General features: G+C 38.4%; 1 pseudogene; it reads left to right on the forward strand.

Moving 5' to 3' along the window:
- The first annotated feature begins 5,476 nt into the window (after nt 1-5,476).
- Nucleotides 5,477-10,656, forward strand: LOC112203465 (annotated as a pseudogene).
- Nucleotides 10,657-17,757: the final 7,101 nt, after the last annotated feature.

A 17,757-nucleotide genomic window follows, 5' to 3' on the forward strand; every position in this document is an offset into this window, starting at 1 on the left:
TCCAATAACAGCAAGCCCTTCCCAAAGAAAAGGAGGGTCTTCTTATTTCCTTCTCCTCCTTTCGTCTTCTCTCCCTCTGTTCCGTTTCTTTTCCCTCTTCTTCTTCCTTTCTCCTCCAACAAAATCATGGTTAAAAAAAAAAAAATGGTGATTTGGGATTGTAATCAAAACCCAGATTCCTCTGAGAATATAGGTGGTCCAAACCCCAGGGTACATGAACCACTCTGTGTTCCTATTCAGATCCGCAGGAGGCACAGCTTTCACATACAGGCTCGCCATTCACGAATCAACGCTTCTGGGTTTTGATTCGAAGACCCTTTGGAGGAGAAAGTTTGAATCTTTGGTGGGTTTATGATTGGGATGAGCTCGAATTTTGATTGAGATTGAGATTGGAGAATATTAGGCAGGTCAACATATTTGGCCTACTATAATTGACCACTATAATTGACTTGGTCTCTTTTCCTTTGTTTAATTAAACGTACTGTTTACTTCATGTGCTACGCACCGTTTGGTCAGCCTCGTGAGGGAATCTGCTTAGCTTTTACGTTATGTTTTGTGTCCAATGTTGTTGCGCCATGTGTCTGTCATGTGAACGATCCAGCCTATTTGAGCTGCTTTGCCCTGTATTCGAAAGCATCAACGATAATAGAAATTTTCTTGTTTAATTCTTCTTCATTTTCTTTCAGTTTTTTTGCTACAAATTCCAGTAGTTAGGGCGAAAACCCTAACAATCTGGTATCAGAGCCCTTGATTTTTGGGGGTATGGTGAAACTCAAGGGTGGCGGAGGCGCCGGTGGGTCGCTTCCCACTTCCGGAGAACTCACTAATGTGGAATTTGACCTTCAAGTCCACAAGGATGAAACTGCATCAAAGATCGGTGCGGTACAAGCGTCGGTAGCTGGAATTCAAGATGCTGTAGCTGCTCTGTGAGTTGAATTTCTAGAGGAAATGAGGTTGTTAAGAATCGAAGCTAAATCCACCCACGTCCAGCAAATGGGTCACCTCAGCTGAGTTTTGGATCTATACCTGCTCCTACAGGCAGCTTAGCGCGTGGATCTTCAGCATTACATGTCTCTTCAACCATGGCCACATCTACATCTCAGAAGGAAGGAGTGGGTAGTATCTCTAAACCTCCTTCTTCAAGTTTTCCACTGAATTTGGGTGATCGTGACGTGATTTTGGGTTTTACTAGTGAGGTCTACTCTCAAATGATTAATATTGATGATGTGACTCAAAATTCTAGTGCCAATACATGTGTATCCTCTGTGCCTAATAGTGGTAGTGATAGTGATGTTAACCTGCATATGAAAAAAGGGATCTCTGCACCCTAGATGCAACATCACTATTATCAGCACACTAATTTTGGTTCACAGCCTTTTAATTATATTACTGGACCACTGCCTTGCTATAACACTATGTCTAATCAGCTTGTTTTCGGACATGCTCCCACTACACACTACAGTGAAATTGACCCATTTGTTATGAGGTATTCTGGCCCTTATGCCCATAGCACTTACCATAGTGCTTCACAGCCTCAACCTACCTTACCATTTACCATACCAACTTACTTAAATCAACAGTACACAACCCCATCTGTCCATTACACCAACCCCACCTCATATTACCAGCCTCAATCATTCCACCCCTCATTCCTGCACTCAGCAGCGCCAAATCAATCAGTGGAACAGCCATACTCCCACTCTCACCAACCCTATACATCACTCCAAGTGGAACCCCAGCTGCCTACTATGAGACAAATGAAATTGGAATTCAGTATTTTTGGGGGTGGTGATCCAGTTGAGTGGTTGAATAAGGCAGAACAATTCTTTGAGTTCTACCAAATCCCTGACAGTAAGAAGTTAGCCATTGCAACTATGCATTTAACTGACAAGGCCTCTGACAGGTGGTACATGTTCAAGCATGAGTTCCCTCCTACATGGCAAGGCTTGGCTGATTTACTAGTGAGAGAATTTAGTGGATACACTGTGATTGACTATCAGGCTGCTTTAGCTAGAATGTCTCAGACAGGGACTGTAGAACAATATAAGGAGGAATTCACTAAACTTTCGAGAAGGGCACCAGGTTTCTCTCAGCAAGTGTTGCTATCCTGTTTCTTAGGAGGGCTGAAAAGTGAAATTAGAGCTGATGTTAAAGCTCAAAAACCAAAAACCTTGTATGAAGCTTGTGAGCTTGCAAAACTCTATGAGGAGAGAGAGGCCAATCACAGAAATTCTCACAGGAATAGTTTGGGATCTAGACCTCCCCCTGCTATTAATTTGAATAATCAAATAAGGACACCACATCCACCTGCTGGAATCAAGTTGCTAGAAATCATGGTGTGCCCCCAAGACCTGTCAATGTGGCTCACAATCACCAAGGAAATGTGGGAACCAGAAGGTTATCTCAGGCGGAATACCAGGAAAGGAGAGCAAGAAATCAGTGTTTCTTTTGTGATGAAATATTTAGGCCAGGACACAATTGCAGGAGGGGCCAACTTATGGTGATTGAAGTGGTGCAGGAAGAGGTGGAGCTACCTGGACCTCCTATTAATGAGGTCACTGAAGAAGCTCAATTGGAAAAGGAAAACCAGGAAACTGAAATTCAGTTGCAAGTGATGGGAGAGCACAACAATGCAGATACCATGTAACTTAAGGGGGTTTTTTAACAACAAACAAGTTCATGTGCTAATTGACACAGGGGCCTCACACAATTTTATACATCCATCTGTGCGTAGGAAATTTAAAGGGCAAGTCATTGACATTAAACCTTTAAAGGTTAGACTGGCTAGTGGAGCGCAAATGCAAACTAAAGGGCAGGTAAGAGTTGAGCTACAACTACAAAAATACATATTTGCAGTTGACTTTTATATTTTGCCAGTTTCAGGTTGTGAGATTGTTCTGGGAGCTGCTTGGTTGAAAACTTTGGGTGATATAACATGGAACTTCGAAACCATGAGAATGCAGTTTCATAGTGATCAAGTTAAGTACCTTCTGCAAGGGGAAACCAAGTCTCAAGCTGCTATGGTTAGTTGTAAGTCCATGTCCAGATTGTTAAAAAAAGAGAAGGAAGCTGTCTTGGTGCAGTTAAGGTCAGTCTCAGCACAGAAAGCCACTGAAATAATCCACCTTGAGATCAAGGAGTTGTTACATCAATATGCGGAGGTGTTTCAACCACCTACTACACTACCACCAGCTAGGACTCATGACCACAGAATTGAGCTCTTACCAAATACTTCAGCCATAAATGTGAGACCCTACAGGTACCCCCATTTTCAAAAAGCTGAGATAGAGAGAATTGTTCAGGAAATGTTGGATAATGGGATAATCAGACCAAGTGTATCACCTTTCTCCTCACCTGTCATTTTGGTTAAAAAAAAAGATGGCACTTGGAGGATGTGTGTGGATTATAGATCCTTGAATTCAACCACTGTGAAAGATAAATATCCAATTCCTGTAGTGGATGAGTTGATTGATGAAGTGCATGGTGCCACAGTTTACACAAAGTTGGATTTAAGATCAGGGTACCATCAAATAAGAATGTTTGAGAGAGTGACATTAGTAAAACCACCTTCAGAACTCACTCTGGTCATTATGAGTTCCTAGTTATGCCCTTTGGCTTAACCAACGCTCCATCCACCTTTCAATCTGTCATGAATGACATTTTAAGAGAGTACCTCAGAAAGTTTGTGCTTGTGTTTTTTGATGATATTTTGATTTATAGTGCTTCTATGGAGGAACATTTGATCCATCTACAAGCAGTTTTTGACAAACTACAGCAACATACTTTGAAGGTAAAGGAAAGTAAATGCAGCTTTGGAGTGTCTCAAGTTGAATATCTTGGTCATATCATCAGTGCTAGTGGAGTAGCCGTGGACCCCTCAAAAATTGAGTGCATCCAGAAATGGGAGAAACCAAAGACATTAAAAGGCTTAAGGGGGTTTCTAGGCTTAGCTGGTTACTACAGGAAATACGTTAGAAATTTTGGAATCATTGCCAAGCCCTTAACTAATATGCTGAAAAAAGATAGTTTCAAATGGAGTTCTACTTCTGAAGCTGCTTTTGAGTCCCTCAAAAAGGCTTTGATAACTACTCCTGTGTTAGCCATTCCAAACTTTGACAAGGAATTTGTAGTGGAATGTGATGCATCTGATAAAGGAATTGGAGCAGTGCTATCACAAGAAGGCCACCCTGTTGCTTTTTTAAGCAAGGCTCTAGCTCCTAAGCACACCACTTTATCTGTTTATGATAAGGAAATGATGGCTATGGTTTTTGCTGTGCAACATTGGAGACCATATTTACTGGGGCATCACTTCAAAATTTATACTGACAACAGGACAATTAAGCATTTTTTGAACAAAAAATCACAACTCCAGCTCAGCAAAAGTGGTTGATCAAGTTGATGGGATATGACTATTCCATTTTCTATAGGGCTGGAAAAAATAATGCTACTCCTGATGCTTTATCTAGGCAAGTTGAATTGTCAACTCTGACTGGAATTTCTCAACCAGTTCACAGTTTCATAAGTGAGATTCAACAATTTTGTTTATTGGATATAGAGGCTACTCTTATTTTGCAAGAGTTACAGACCAACAGTGCAGGCAAAAGGAACTACACTATGCATAACTCTCAACTACATTACAAAGGAAGGATTTTTGTTCCAAAATCTGATAATTCGAGGACAAAATCATCAAGGAATTTCATAAAGGACGAGTAAGGGGGCATGCAGGGAGAACAAGAACTTATCAGAGAATCAAGAGAAGCTTTGCCTGGCCTGGAATGTTGGGAGACATTAAGCACTTCATTGCCAGATGCCACATCTGCCAAATTAACCATTATGAGGCAATAGCCCCTCTAGGCCTACTCCAGCCAAACTCAATCCCTGATAAAGCATGGGCTAATATCTCCATGGACTTTATTGATGGCCTACCTATCTCAGAAGGAAAAACAGTCATTTGGGTGGTGATAGATAGACTGACTAAGTTTGCTCACTTTATACTAATGTCCCATCCTTACACAGTTGCTTCAGTGGCACATTTGTTTGTGAAAGAGATCTTTCGGCTACATGGCATGCCAGAACACATCCTATTTGACAGGGACCCTGTGTTTCTTAGCTTGTTTTGGGAATCCTTTTTCAAGCTACAAGGCACCAAGCTAGATAAATCATCTGCTTACCACCCTCAGAGTGATGGCCAAACTGAAAACCTTAACAGGACTTTGGAACAATATTTAAGATGTGTTGCTGGTGAGAAGCCACATTCTTGGGTTCAAGCAATTCCTTGGGCTGAATGGTGGTATAACTCTGCTTTCCACTCAGCTATTCAAATGAGTCCCTTTCAAGCTCTGTATGGGTATCCACCTCCTGCTATCCACTCTTACCAGTCTGGTTCTACTGCTGTAGCTCATGTGGATAATCAATTGAGGAGTAGGATGAGCTTTTATCATTACTCAAGAGGAATTTACAAGTGGCTCAATCCAGGATGAAGACTGCATATGACAAGAAGCACACTGAGCGAGAATTTGGAGTTGGAGATCATGTGTACCTCAAGCTGCAAGCCTACAAGCAACATTCAGTTCACTAGCAGGATCTGCACAAGTTTTCACCAAGGTATTATGGCCCATTTGAAGTCACCGAAAGAATTGGTAAAGTAGCCTACAGACTAAACCTTCCCCCCACTGCTAGGATACATAATGTGTTCCATGTTTCATTGCTCAAGAAGAAAATTGGTGAATCTATAATTCCTTCACCACAACTGCCGTACTTGGTGGACCCAGAAAACCCAAAGTGGGAGCCTGTAGCAGTGTTGCAGAGAAGGATTTACAAGAAAAATGGATCTGCAGCTACACAATGGTTAGTTCAATGGTTTGGAACCACACCAAAAGAAGCTACTTGGGAGGACGAAGACATGATTCTGATGCGATTTCCTACCTTTGATCCTGATGGAAACTCCAGTAGTCCATCTCAGTGAGTGTTTGTCTTTCTCAAATGTTGCACTTGTGGACAAGTTTATCTGGAAGGGGGGTGGAATGTTAGGCAGGTCAACATATTTGGCCTACTATAATTGACTTGGTCTCTTTTCCTTTGTTTAATTAAACGTACTGTTTACTTCATGTGCTACGCACCGTTTGGTCATCCTCGTGAGGGAATCTGCTTAGCTGTTACGTTATGTTTTGTGTCCAATGTTGTTGCGCCATGTTTCTGTCATGTGAACGATCCAGCCTATTTGAGCTGCTTTGCCCTGTATTCGAAAGCATCTACGATAATAGAAATTTTCTTGTTTAATTCTTCTTCATTGTCTTTCAGTTTTTTTGCTACAAATTCCAGTAGTTAGGGCGAAAACCCTAACAGAGAAGGATATGATGAGTTCAAAAGGAGAGTAACTAACCTTGTGCTGAGATGATGAGGTGAGAATTTGCCTCTCTCTCTCTCTCTCTCTCTCTCTTCGTGCAAAGCAAAGAAAGTAAGAAACACACCCGATTTCTCTATCTCTATCTCCATATCTCTATCTCTTTGCGCAAAACAAAGAAACGCAACCGATTTCTTTATCCCTCTCTCTCTGTATCTCTCAATCACTCTTGACAATTGATAAAGATCGTTACAGGACTGCAGAAGAAAGGGCAAAAGTAGGGCTGTCACTCGATCGGTTTGAATCGGTTATAGGTATCACTAACTTCAAAATCAAAGCATTTGGTTTCAAAATTGAGCTTCCAATTACCAACCAAAATTTTCAGTTTTTAATCATATCTACCAAATTAGGTATTTCAGTTTTCGGTATTACCAACTTTAGAACAACAAATTCTTTGTAGTATAAATTAGAATGAACAAAATTAGGTTTTTCAATTTTATAACCATAAACTTCGTATTCATCTACTAATCATAGCTTTCTTTTGTATGTTTGACATCAAATTTTATCTATTTTCAATAAAACTAGGTTATTTAACCATCTTGGACTAGGTTACTCAAAATACATGTACTATTAATTATGTAGTATATTGAGTAATGTTCATATTATTATGAAAACTTTTATGTTTATTTCTTAATAGACATGTATGTGTATTGAAAACCATAGTATATAAAACTAATATTTAGATAATCGGTAGATTCGATATTTACCAAAACCAAACCAACTTTTTCGGTAATATTTGATTTCGGTTTTATCGGTGTTGGTTATCAAAAAATCGGTTTACCAAACCTAAAATATCGGTTGATATTTAGTCGGTTTGGTAATTACCAAACCAAGTGGCAGTCCTAGGCAAAACAACGGGAAGATATGATACATCCGGGTCGGTGGCAGAGCTGCAAAAAAATTTGAAAGGAGGCTAAAAACGTCACTCCACTTCGAGCCAAAGTACTGTTAAATGAACCGGAGAAATGAACACCAGCGCAACTTTCTATTATATTGTCTGCAATGAACCAACTACATTGTAGACCAACAGATGCCGTGAGGACTTCCGTTAGTTTGACCGCGTCAACTCACATAGGACAGGGAAGATGAAACTGTAAAGTAAGAAGTTACCGCAAGGGCTTTTAGGGGAGAAGGGGAGAGGCAGCTGCATCGAGGAGGAGATAAGATTCCAAGACTAAATACCCTTCTCCGTCGTCCTTCATCTCTTCAAAACACCAATCTGCAAAGGATATCTCATTTTATCGAGAAGATTGCGACCTGCAAAGAAAGCCCACTGTATTTTGAAAACCGAGTTTCAGATTATCGAAACAGGGCGAAATAAGGCAAATCCTTTTAAGTATTGGCTGTCGGAAGGAAGGAGTAGACTCAGGTTTTGTGACCAGTTTCAGGTAATATCTCTGCTCCGATTTGTTGTTGTTAGTCGTTTAGTATATGGAGGAAATGTGAAATTGTAGGGAATAGGAAATTGCATCTGCCGATTCTGGGATTGAGCATGGAGTGGTTTGATTTCTGATATGGGAATATGCATTCGATTAATTATGAAAATAGCATAGACATTATGCTTAATGATGAGATTCTGGGTTAGTCTCGATGTTAAGTGTTACATTACAAGTTCCTTGAATTGATATCGTATTTGATATAACGCCGTGTCGTATTAGATTCTACAATTTTCATATCGAATATAATAGTTTATGCCATGGATTTGATTCAAATTTGGTTGTGTTATTCATGTGTTTGTTTGATTTTGATGAAAGAATTTAGCTTTATGAAAACTTTCGTTATGTTAGTTGGCTTGGTGGTAGAATCGGTTTCATTGCATATGAGTGTGTTTTTGTATGATTCTGGTGGCTGTTTATCTGATAAACACTCTATTCTGGGTTTAATAGTGTTTTTGGTAGTCAGAAAAAATGTGAGTTTTATCTACAACTTATAATTATCTATGAGCTTTAAAAAAGTTTCAGAAGAAAAGTTATCTTTCAGACCTGTGTGTTTTGTTTAGTATGTTTCATTTTAGTAAATGTCTGTGTTTTGGTTTTGACCAGGCTGTGTATCTATTAAATTTATAGGGCTGCTCCAACTGCGATGTCGAAGAGACATGCTGATGGTTCATTGCCAATTGAAGATTTCAACATAGTACTTGGAAATCAGAGTGGGAAGAAAGTACAAATGGGATCAGAGACTGATCAGCGGTATGATTTAATCAGGGTTCAGTAATTTCTGTTCTCAAGTTAGATCCTTCTATGAGAAATTTAGGGGATACAATTCCATTTTTAGTTTGAAGTAAGATTTGAAATGTTGTTTGACAGGGCAATCATGATGAGCCTGATGTTACATACCAATGCAAAGCAACTGATTAAAGCACAAAATTACCAAGATGCAATGGAAGTGCTCAGCATGGAGGAGGTTTGTTACTGGTGCCTTTTTGAAACTGATAGTTTCGTTCATATGAAATTTGCAAGTTACTTGGCTTGTCCATGCTTGTTATAGCAGCTTATGTCTCCTAAACTCTGTGGTTTGTATTTTCTTCCTTTTTTTCATTCTTGTAGGAGGCTTTCTCTCTCTGCGATCCATCAGTTATTAAGGTGAGTGAGTTACTTTATTGAAGACATTGTATTACTATGAAGTAAATGTGGCCGTGTAACTTTGACAGTTAAATTATATCAATCTGCCTTTCACTTTGTTAGATTGGTTTCAATATGAGTGTATAACATTCGCTATGTTTTGTTTGCTTTCAGCTGGTCGATAATCCTTCTATACTGCGAATCAATATGGTTTGGTGTTATTTCATGAATAGAGACATAAACTAGCTCTCAGTGGCAGGAATTCGCCTTGAGAAAGCTAGAGAGGGTCTTGAACGAGCTCATGGAAAGGATTCTTCTCGTGTTAAGACTCCTTCAGGCAGGTTGTTATCCAGAGCGTGCACTGTGACTACTTCTACTACATATCTTAATGTTTGTCTACACTACGCAGGTCTACTTACTTTGTTGATTCTCATTATAGATATTTGATACTGGAGCTGCTGGAAGGGGTGGCGGCGTATCACAGTGGTCAGGTTGATGAGTCAATGACGGTGTTGACTTCTGTACAAGAGAAGTTCACCCAGGTAATTGGAAAGGAGAAGGGCCATGTCATGCACTGAATGTTTGCTTCTTGTAGATAGGATTATGGAGGTCCAAAATTATAAAATGTACTTAAATTTACAGTCGAGTCTTCTCTTCATACAAATGCAAAGTGCACGAATTTTGTTAAAAAAAAAAAATGGATGTCCTCTTTCAAGTTTCCACAGAATTTATCATGCACACTATGCTGGTATTCTATGTCTCCCACTTTTCTGAGTGAAATCATTAGTTTCAACGAAATCCAATTAACATGTATTTTCAGGTGCTGGATGAATTTTTGGTTGTGGATTCCAGCTTCAGGTGCTGGATGAATCTCTCTCTCTTGTGATGATCATGGGCTTCAGAGAACGAGATACAAAAAGGGCACTGGGGATGAGCAATCAAGATGTTTCCATCAGCCATGTATAGTCGTTAGTCATCCTAAGAGTTTCTTGACTTTGCAGGTTTGAAAAGGAGCTTGCTGCTGAAGCACTATGAGGAAATAACAGTGGAGAAGGCATTGGATTTGACAAATCCAGAGACCAATTCTCCATACAGGTGACTTGAACATTTTTGTTTGAACACTATTTGAATTTTATTTAGAGAATGAACACTATTAAATTTATTTACTTGCAGCAACATCTTGAATCAAGGAAAAGTAAACTACAGTGCCAAGCAGTAGATGCTTCAGTTGAAGCTTTTGTACGCATGGCCTTTGACAGATCATTAGGTACATAAAACAGATGTTATTATACTTGGTTTATGTTTGTGAGGCCAAACCGTGCTCACTCTGATGTTTACAACTTTGTGTTTAGCAGTCTTAGCTTTGCAGGGTGGAGGGACAATGGACCAAGCAATCTGTCAACTGCTCTCGAGACAGGCACCAACCCCACAGATGCTGCTAACCAATCTGAGGCAATTCCTGCAGTCAATGCTAACAACAATAGTCAATCTGACATTGCAAATTCTCTTGCGTCAGTGCTTGATAATCAAAATGGTCAAGTTGGAGGTTTTTCAACGTCTAGTAATGCATCAGAGCATGATTCAGAAAGGGAAAGCCAACTTGCTGAAGAACTAGCACAAGGAGATGCTTTCACTGACTATGATATTGAAGTTAATAGACAAGATGAAGTCATAAGTGAAAGCTTGGCCTAGCATGAACTTGTTTTAAGGCTTGGCGTATTCCTCTTGGTCGTGGATCTGCTTGGCTTGAGTATGAGCATGAGTTTGGCATAAGCACGAGCTTGGCATGAGCAGTGCTTGACATGAGCATTGACGTGAGCATGTGCTTGGCATGAGCATTGTTGTGAGAATGTGCTTGGCATGAGCCTATGATGAGCACGAACTTGGCATTGTGTAGATGGACTTTTAATAATTCGAACATCATAGGAACTTTGACTCTTTTTTTTTTTTTTTTTGTATGTGATACCTTGAATGAGCAAAGAAGTGGTCTTTTGTAGCTTGATAGTACCTTGCAAGGATTACTTAGCATGTAGTGGTGATGATGAATCATACAGCAGTGATTGTTGAGGCTGACTTAATTTTCCAATGAATCAATAGACTATGAGTCTGTGCTCATGAATCATCTTTCACCAAGCCCCCAGTATACCTTAGGAAAGAGCGTGAATAAAAGCTTAAGAGATAAACTAGCTCTTGGTACTTATTTTCAGGCTGAATGGAGAACCTTGGTGCCGTGTATAGTACTGAATTACTAGCAAGCTAAGGGACTATTAACAGCAGCTCAACTTTTGGCTATGATGTCTACAAGTTTGAAAGAATGGTGGTCCAATAACATGGCTAAGAGATCGGGTGTTAGAGTAGGTTTACTAAGATTTGTGTGTTTGACTACGTTTTTGGGTTTAAAGAAAGTTCATAGCAGCTCATATTTCTGTAAGCTAGCTTGATATTTGACATAGGCATGGCTTGAGACAGTATTTCTCAGGAAAGAGCATGCATAGATGACTCAGGTGTTTGATTAGCTCTTCGTAACTCTTTTTTTTTTTTTTTGTCTATCGATGACCCCTTTCTTTGCTTGGCTTTGACATGATTGAATATTCTTTGCATACCCTTATGATTCTTATGAAGGTTGATCCAATATTTGGCATGGGGTCTCAACTAACTTGGCTTGGCTTTACTTTGAAGAAGTACCTTCAATTTCACATAAAACTAATATGCTCATAACCGGTCATTCGCAATTTATTTTTTTGATCTGTCAGCTCTCACACTCTCGTGGGAATGTGCTATATAAACTAATGTAAAACTTTCTAGAAGTTCATCTCCTCCTGGTATGGCTCCCCTTAGGGAAGTATAAGGGTATGAAGAGTTGACCGTTTTGTCTAACGTTTAAATGAAGGCGGATCGGGTTAATTTTTTTTACAGAGTACATATTAATATGGTGCAACTAGAGAAGGCAGTTAATGAAGGAACTAATGTGCACTCAACAACTTCAACTGGGGAGAGGCTCTTTTGTTATGGCAAAAAAAAAAAAAAAGAGGGAAGAAGAACGTTAGCAACGGCAATGCGATGACAATGCTTTGGTCGCAATTAGTGGCGTTGCTATTAGTATTTGCAATGCCACCAATTGCGACGGAAACATTCTGACGTCGCTGAAGCCATTTTGCAACAGCAAAACTGTTGACGCAAGTGTTATTTATGAATAAACAAAATTTGGTATGCAAATACAAAAATCTACCACCCTATAACAGCTTCCACCTCTTCTCTTCATTTTCCCATCCACTTCACATGTCACTGTAGCAGTGAAAGCATATGCTATACGCTGTTGTGGCCCAATTATTTAAGTGACAATGACTGATTCGGGGCAAAAAAAAAAAAAAATGCATGCCAACGTTTTTTGGATAAAAGCAATACAAATAGGGAATAAAGCTTCTACGAAAGGGAATGATACATTTTAATTTTTCTCATAAAAGTTATAAAAGGAATGAAGCTTCTACAAAAGTTTACCAGATAATTGAGTTTTACAAGGTACTTATCTTTCTCTACTACATAGGGTTCAAACTTTTACAAGGATCTTCCTCGTTCTACTTCACGTACCAATTACTTTGGTGTATAACAATACATTCAATTCAGTCCATTCTCTTGAGCATTTGCTTGTGCCTCCTGCAAGAGCAACAGGTTTTGTATGAAAAATATGCATTTTCTCATATAGCAAACAGTAAATTTCTATCAGATTAGATCAGAAACTCTACCAAAGTCTTTTACCATCTTCAGCCTAGAAGTTTGTCCAGCTTTTTGTATATGTCATTTCAGTTTAATCAACTGTTTTTGAAAGCAGACAACATAATCAATTAGTATTCAATTCAACAAATAGTAACCGAAGTCTCATTTTCTTCTTCAGCTTTCTTTATTTACGAAATACATAAATTTCACAGAATTAGCCGTTGCTGATGAGCATAACCATTGTTCATGCAATTTTTCCTGTAGATTTTTATCACAATCTCATCCTAGGAGCCAAGACATCCTAGAATAAAAAATTGACCTAGAGAGGTAAATAAAAGAAAACATACACTAGACACAATTATCTTTCAAGCCACAATTACTAGGAAAAGATCATGGTTAAATCAGATTCATGAGGAAGGGACCATTACCATAAGAATGAGACCGTAAACTATAGTACATCAATACAAACACAAACATTACTATGCAACAAATGAAACTAAGCATATCAATAGAATTATTTTCATATTAGATTGCTTGATCATTGATGAATCAAGATCAAAAAATTTGACACAAACAATCAAGAGCTGTATAAAAGTCAACCAGTGAGCAGGATAAGAAACAGAAAATGATAATTACCTCTGCTGCCACTTTTCTTCACTCTACCAGATCTGCTTTATTCCCAGCTAGAGCCATGACCATACTTCAATTGCCTTGTCATAAGAAAATGATCCGATTAGATAGAATTAGCCATATTGAAAACACAAATTAGCATAAAGAAGTTAGTATACAGAGTGCACCACCTAAACAAAACTGAAATTAAAGTTATAACCTAAGATTAAACAGCCAAGGACTGAGTGATGTTTAGACAGCAAGAAAGTGTGAGCAATATTTGCTTATCTTTACAATTGAAAAAAGAGTATCTTGTAAAAGAGTTCATCCCTCAAAAAAAACAAAAAAGGTTCAAGCTACTTCATTCAATATAGAGGAGAAAAGAACAAAGTGACAAGGACATATCAGTTTATAGCTCTTTCCATCAGCAACTAGCAAGCTGATAATACTAACATGATGGTACTCTAGTACTTAAGGGGGCAACAATACCTTGTTATACTGAAACTCAAAGTATAATCAAAGTATTATCAACAAGAACATAATAACAAGTACACCACTTCAGAGAAAAGATAGAAACCACTCACAATCCTAAGTAAAAACAGGAAAGCTCAAGTTGCCAAGCCTTTGACAGACATCCTCTTCACCTAATCTTAATCCCACGGCACAACCCATCACCAAGATTAAATTCTCACTCGTTCAATTGCAGTATTCCAAGATCAACTTCTTTCAACGGAGAAGTTCACCCAAACCGTGCAAGCCCTCAAATACCAAACTTTGTCCCTCCCTCCCTCCTTCTCCTCTCTCTGTTTCTTCTCAACAACTCTCTGTTACTTCCCTCTCTTCTTCGTTCTCCCCCTCTCTCCTCTTTTATTTTTCTTCCTTTCCTCAAACCCGCCATCAACAACAAAACCAAATCGCTTGTTATCTCTTAACATAAAATAAATAAAAGCACAAATACAAACATCATCCAATTAACCATAATCCAGTCATCTAAACTACATAAACTGGAAGTAATAACTATGAGTATCTCCACTTTTTGTTGGGAAGTTAGAGCCCACAAGTGACAAGAACCAAGAAGCTTCAATTTGCACAGAATCAAGAAGCTCATAAGTTAAAGCTAAACTTTATTCCCACTATCTCCAAAATTGATCAAAGGAAAATATATTTGAATCCAATTGGGAAAAGATATCATTTTTAATTCAGTTCAAACCATCAAATAAAGGGGTGAACATCCGATGAATATAAACCGAACCGAAAAGATTAACGCTCCTCCCAGAAACTAATTAAGATAAATTTGAAACTGCTTCAGCTGCAATTTGGGTTATAAACTGCTTCAACTAGAATCATAAATGTACACATCAAGTAACGGCAAAGTGAAGGAAATGAAAGACCAGAAGCAGAAAGAAATTACAGCAGGGCCGTAATCAGTAGCGGACGCAAAAATATTTGTCAATGGGGGCCGAAAAAAAATAAACGACTATAAAATAAAACTTCGTATTAATGAAACAAAACTTCAATTGCTACATTTTATATCAAATAGATTGATCGATTTTCATTTAGTACATGAATTGCAAATAAAGCACCCAAATAAATAATAGCATAAACAACTGGAAGTAGGGGATGGAGCTGAGTATTAGATCTTACTAGTTACAGAGCCCACGCTTTGTAGCGGGTAGTATAATTAAAAGGTATAAGACTATAGGCTAAAACTGAAGTACAGCAAACAACTATTTATTTTGTTTTCTTATTGGCTCTGAGTTATGAATCTGTGATTCAGGGTGATAGTTCCTGTTGGTTTTGTAGTTTTGAAATGTCTAATGACATTGCTGAGTCAAGTATAATAAACTTTGTTTGGGAGTAAATAACTTGCCTAGTTTGTTTGTGGTTGGAGGAGTTGGTACTGACCCTTAGGACTTCCAATTTGCCAAGAGGTGATAATATCTTGCCATTTGAAATATATATATATTTATATATATATATATATATAAAACAACTGTCCCTGAGGAACATCATAGTTGTCAAAGCAGCAGCTAATCTGCAAGTAAAAAAGCTCCAGAAAATCAAACAGATGTTAGCACCCTAAGACACACACCAATGTACATCTTGATCTCTAGCAAAAGCTAGAAACTACTTTAATTATATTGGCAGTCTCAAAGCTCCAAAGTCCAAACATCGATCTCTAGTATGAATTGATTTTGCAGAAACAAATAGTGAGATTGTAAAGCAAACAACAAATACAGATATATTTCATAATCAAAACCACAATTTCAGACAACCCATACAAACCCAAACCAAACACTCACCTCTTTTCCTGCTGAAAACTATTCCCCAAACCCGATTAAAATTTTTGAATCCACCTCTCCTGAAATAAACCCAAATCCTCCCCCCGAAGTCCACCACAATCTTGAATCCCTCCTCTTCTCTTTCTCACCCCAGAATACGATGATTTCTACTTCTCCTTTAACCTGTGAAAACCTTTGTTGCAATACATAGATACGGTAGTTGAGTAGAAGGCATAGGCGAAGAGGAATCAAGGTATGAGAAGTAGATGTAGGTGTAGATTAGTGGATACAAAATCCTAATCAGGGGGTCACTTAAGCAAAGGATGCCAGAAAAGCCAGCATGCAAAGGGAATTATATAGGAGGAAGGAGAGCAAGTATTTGGATATTGATTGTGGGGAAAAACGGAGACCGGTTCAACAAAAATAAAAAATCATCGGGGCCAACTGCCCCCACTCGTCCCTACGTGCGTCCGCCACCCCGTAATGGGCTGGTTGGTTAATGCGGCGGAGCTCCGGGATCATCTAAGTCCTCGCTTCTCCGTGGCTTTGATGAATAAGCTGCCAAACCAGATAAATGTCAAGCCAAGGCTGTAACCCTCACATCCCAGATGCCAATATACCAGAAACCCCTTATCCTTTTACCATGACAGCACAAAATTTACAATTAACAGAAGGTTAACAGTCAACAAAATTTCGCCAGTTTTTGTGAAGGAGAAGAGGCCACGTCAGTAGGGCCTATTTGGTCTACATTTGTGTTGGTTCATTGCAGCCCACTCCGTATTAAAGGAGGGTGCGTGATTCACTAATCATTCTTCGGCTTGGTAACAGTTGCAGCTTGAACCAAGCCGATGATGAAAAGACGATTTGGTCATCTGCTTCCTTTTAATTACAATCGGCCATTCACCCTAGCCCGATCTTTTTCCACTCTTTTGTAGTTTTGTTCTTCTGGCTTCTGTCTCCCAAAACTTAGGGACATACACTGACTTAAACGAATAGAAATGTTGTAGCAGCTGCCCAAAATCACAGACACAAAGCGAGAGCGGCCCAGAAACGTTAGAAGCATCAGAGTCTAGAGGTAGAGGGTTTTTAGGTAGCAATTGTCCCGATCTTCTTTTATGTTTTGATTCCAATGATTTCATTCTAAACAAGTTTGGGTTTTTGGTTATTTCTTGCCTTTGTTTTTGTTCTGAGTTTTCAACCTTGAAATCTTATGGTAAGAACCTTTTACAACATGAATCCTATATATCAGCAAATTTCATATATATAGATCTGCATATATGAATTGGTTATAAGTATTTTTCCCCCCTTTCTGTTTATGCAGAACTGAAGCCAAGGGGAAGAGAAGCATTTGGGTCTAGGTTTTGATTAGGTGCAACGATATTGATCCAATTGGTGTGTTTTTCCTTCTTTCTTTAGTTGCAAAATTGTTTTAAATCTTCTTTGATTTTGTTTGTGCTTTGTTTCCTTTGTCTTCTTTTGATTGATCCTCTTGAAGCTTTGTGTATAATTCAAAAGTCTTTCTTTGTCATTCTGATTTTAGATTCTGAATGCTGTTTCTGTGTTGTTTTATTCGTTCCTTTGGCATGCTAGAGGGATACAAAAACAAAATTCATACATTTCAGTTGAGACATGATTAGGATGTTTTAACCTTCCACCACTTGGTCACCTTTATACAAGGTCATATGTGATACAGAAAGCTTTCACACAATTAGTGGTGGCTGTTAAGTATATCGCTGAATTGGTCATGTAAATTTCTGTATAAATTTACATAATCATAAACATGCCAGAGGCAAATCCTGCTGAAAATAATATGGTAATTGAATCCCCTCCTATATTGGATTTGATTTTGTAGTTTTTTTTTATACAAAATTATTGTTTCTGTATTTGCTGAATTTCTGCTTTCGATGTAAATTTGGGTCATGCCTCTTATTTGAATTGGTCTAATCTGTGGGATTTGGTTAATTTCAGTGAGTGGTTCTTCTTCTCTTTTTGTCTTTTTTCTTTTTTTTGTTTGGTTTTGTCTTTTTATTGCATGTGATTCTGAAATTGTTCTTAGTTTCTTTCACTGTTTGTGTTTTTAATTGTTAGCCTAGCTGCCTACCTATTAATAGTTTTATACTGTGCTAACAACAAATTGAAAGTTTAGATAGATTAATCTCCTATATGTACATACAACTTTTAAAGATAG

This window comes from Rosa chinensis, chromosome 5 (assembly GCF_002994745.2).
Source record: "Rosa chinensis cultivar Old Blush chromosome 5, RchiOBHm-V2, whole genome shotgun sequence".
NCBI classification, from domain to species: Eukaryota; Viridiplantae; Streptophyta; class Magnoliopsida; order Rosales; family Rosaceae; genus Rosa; species Rosa chinensis.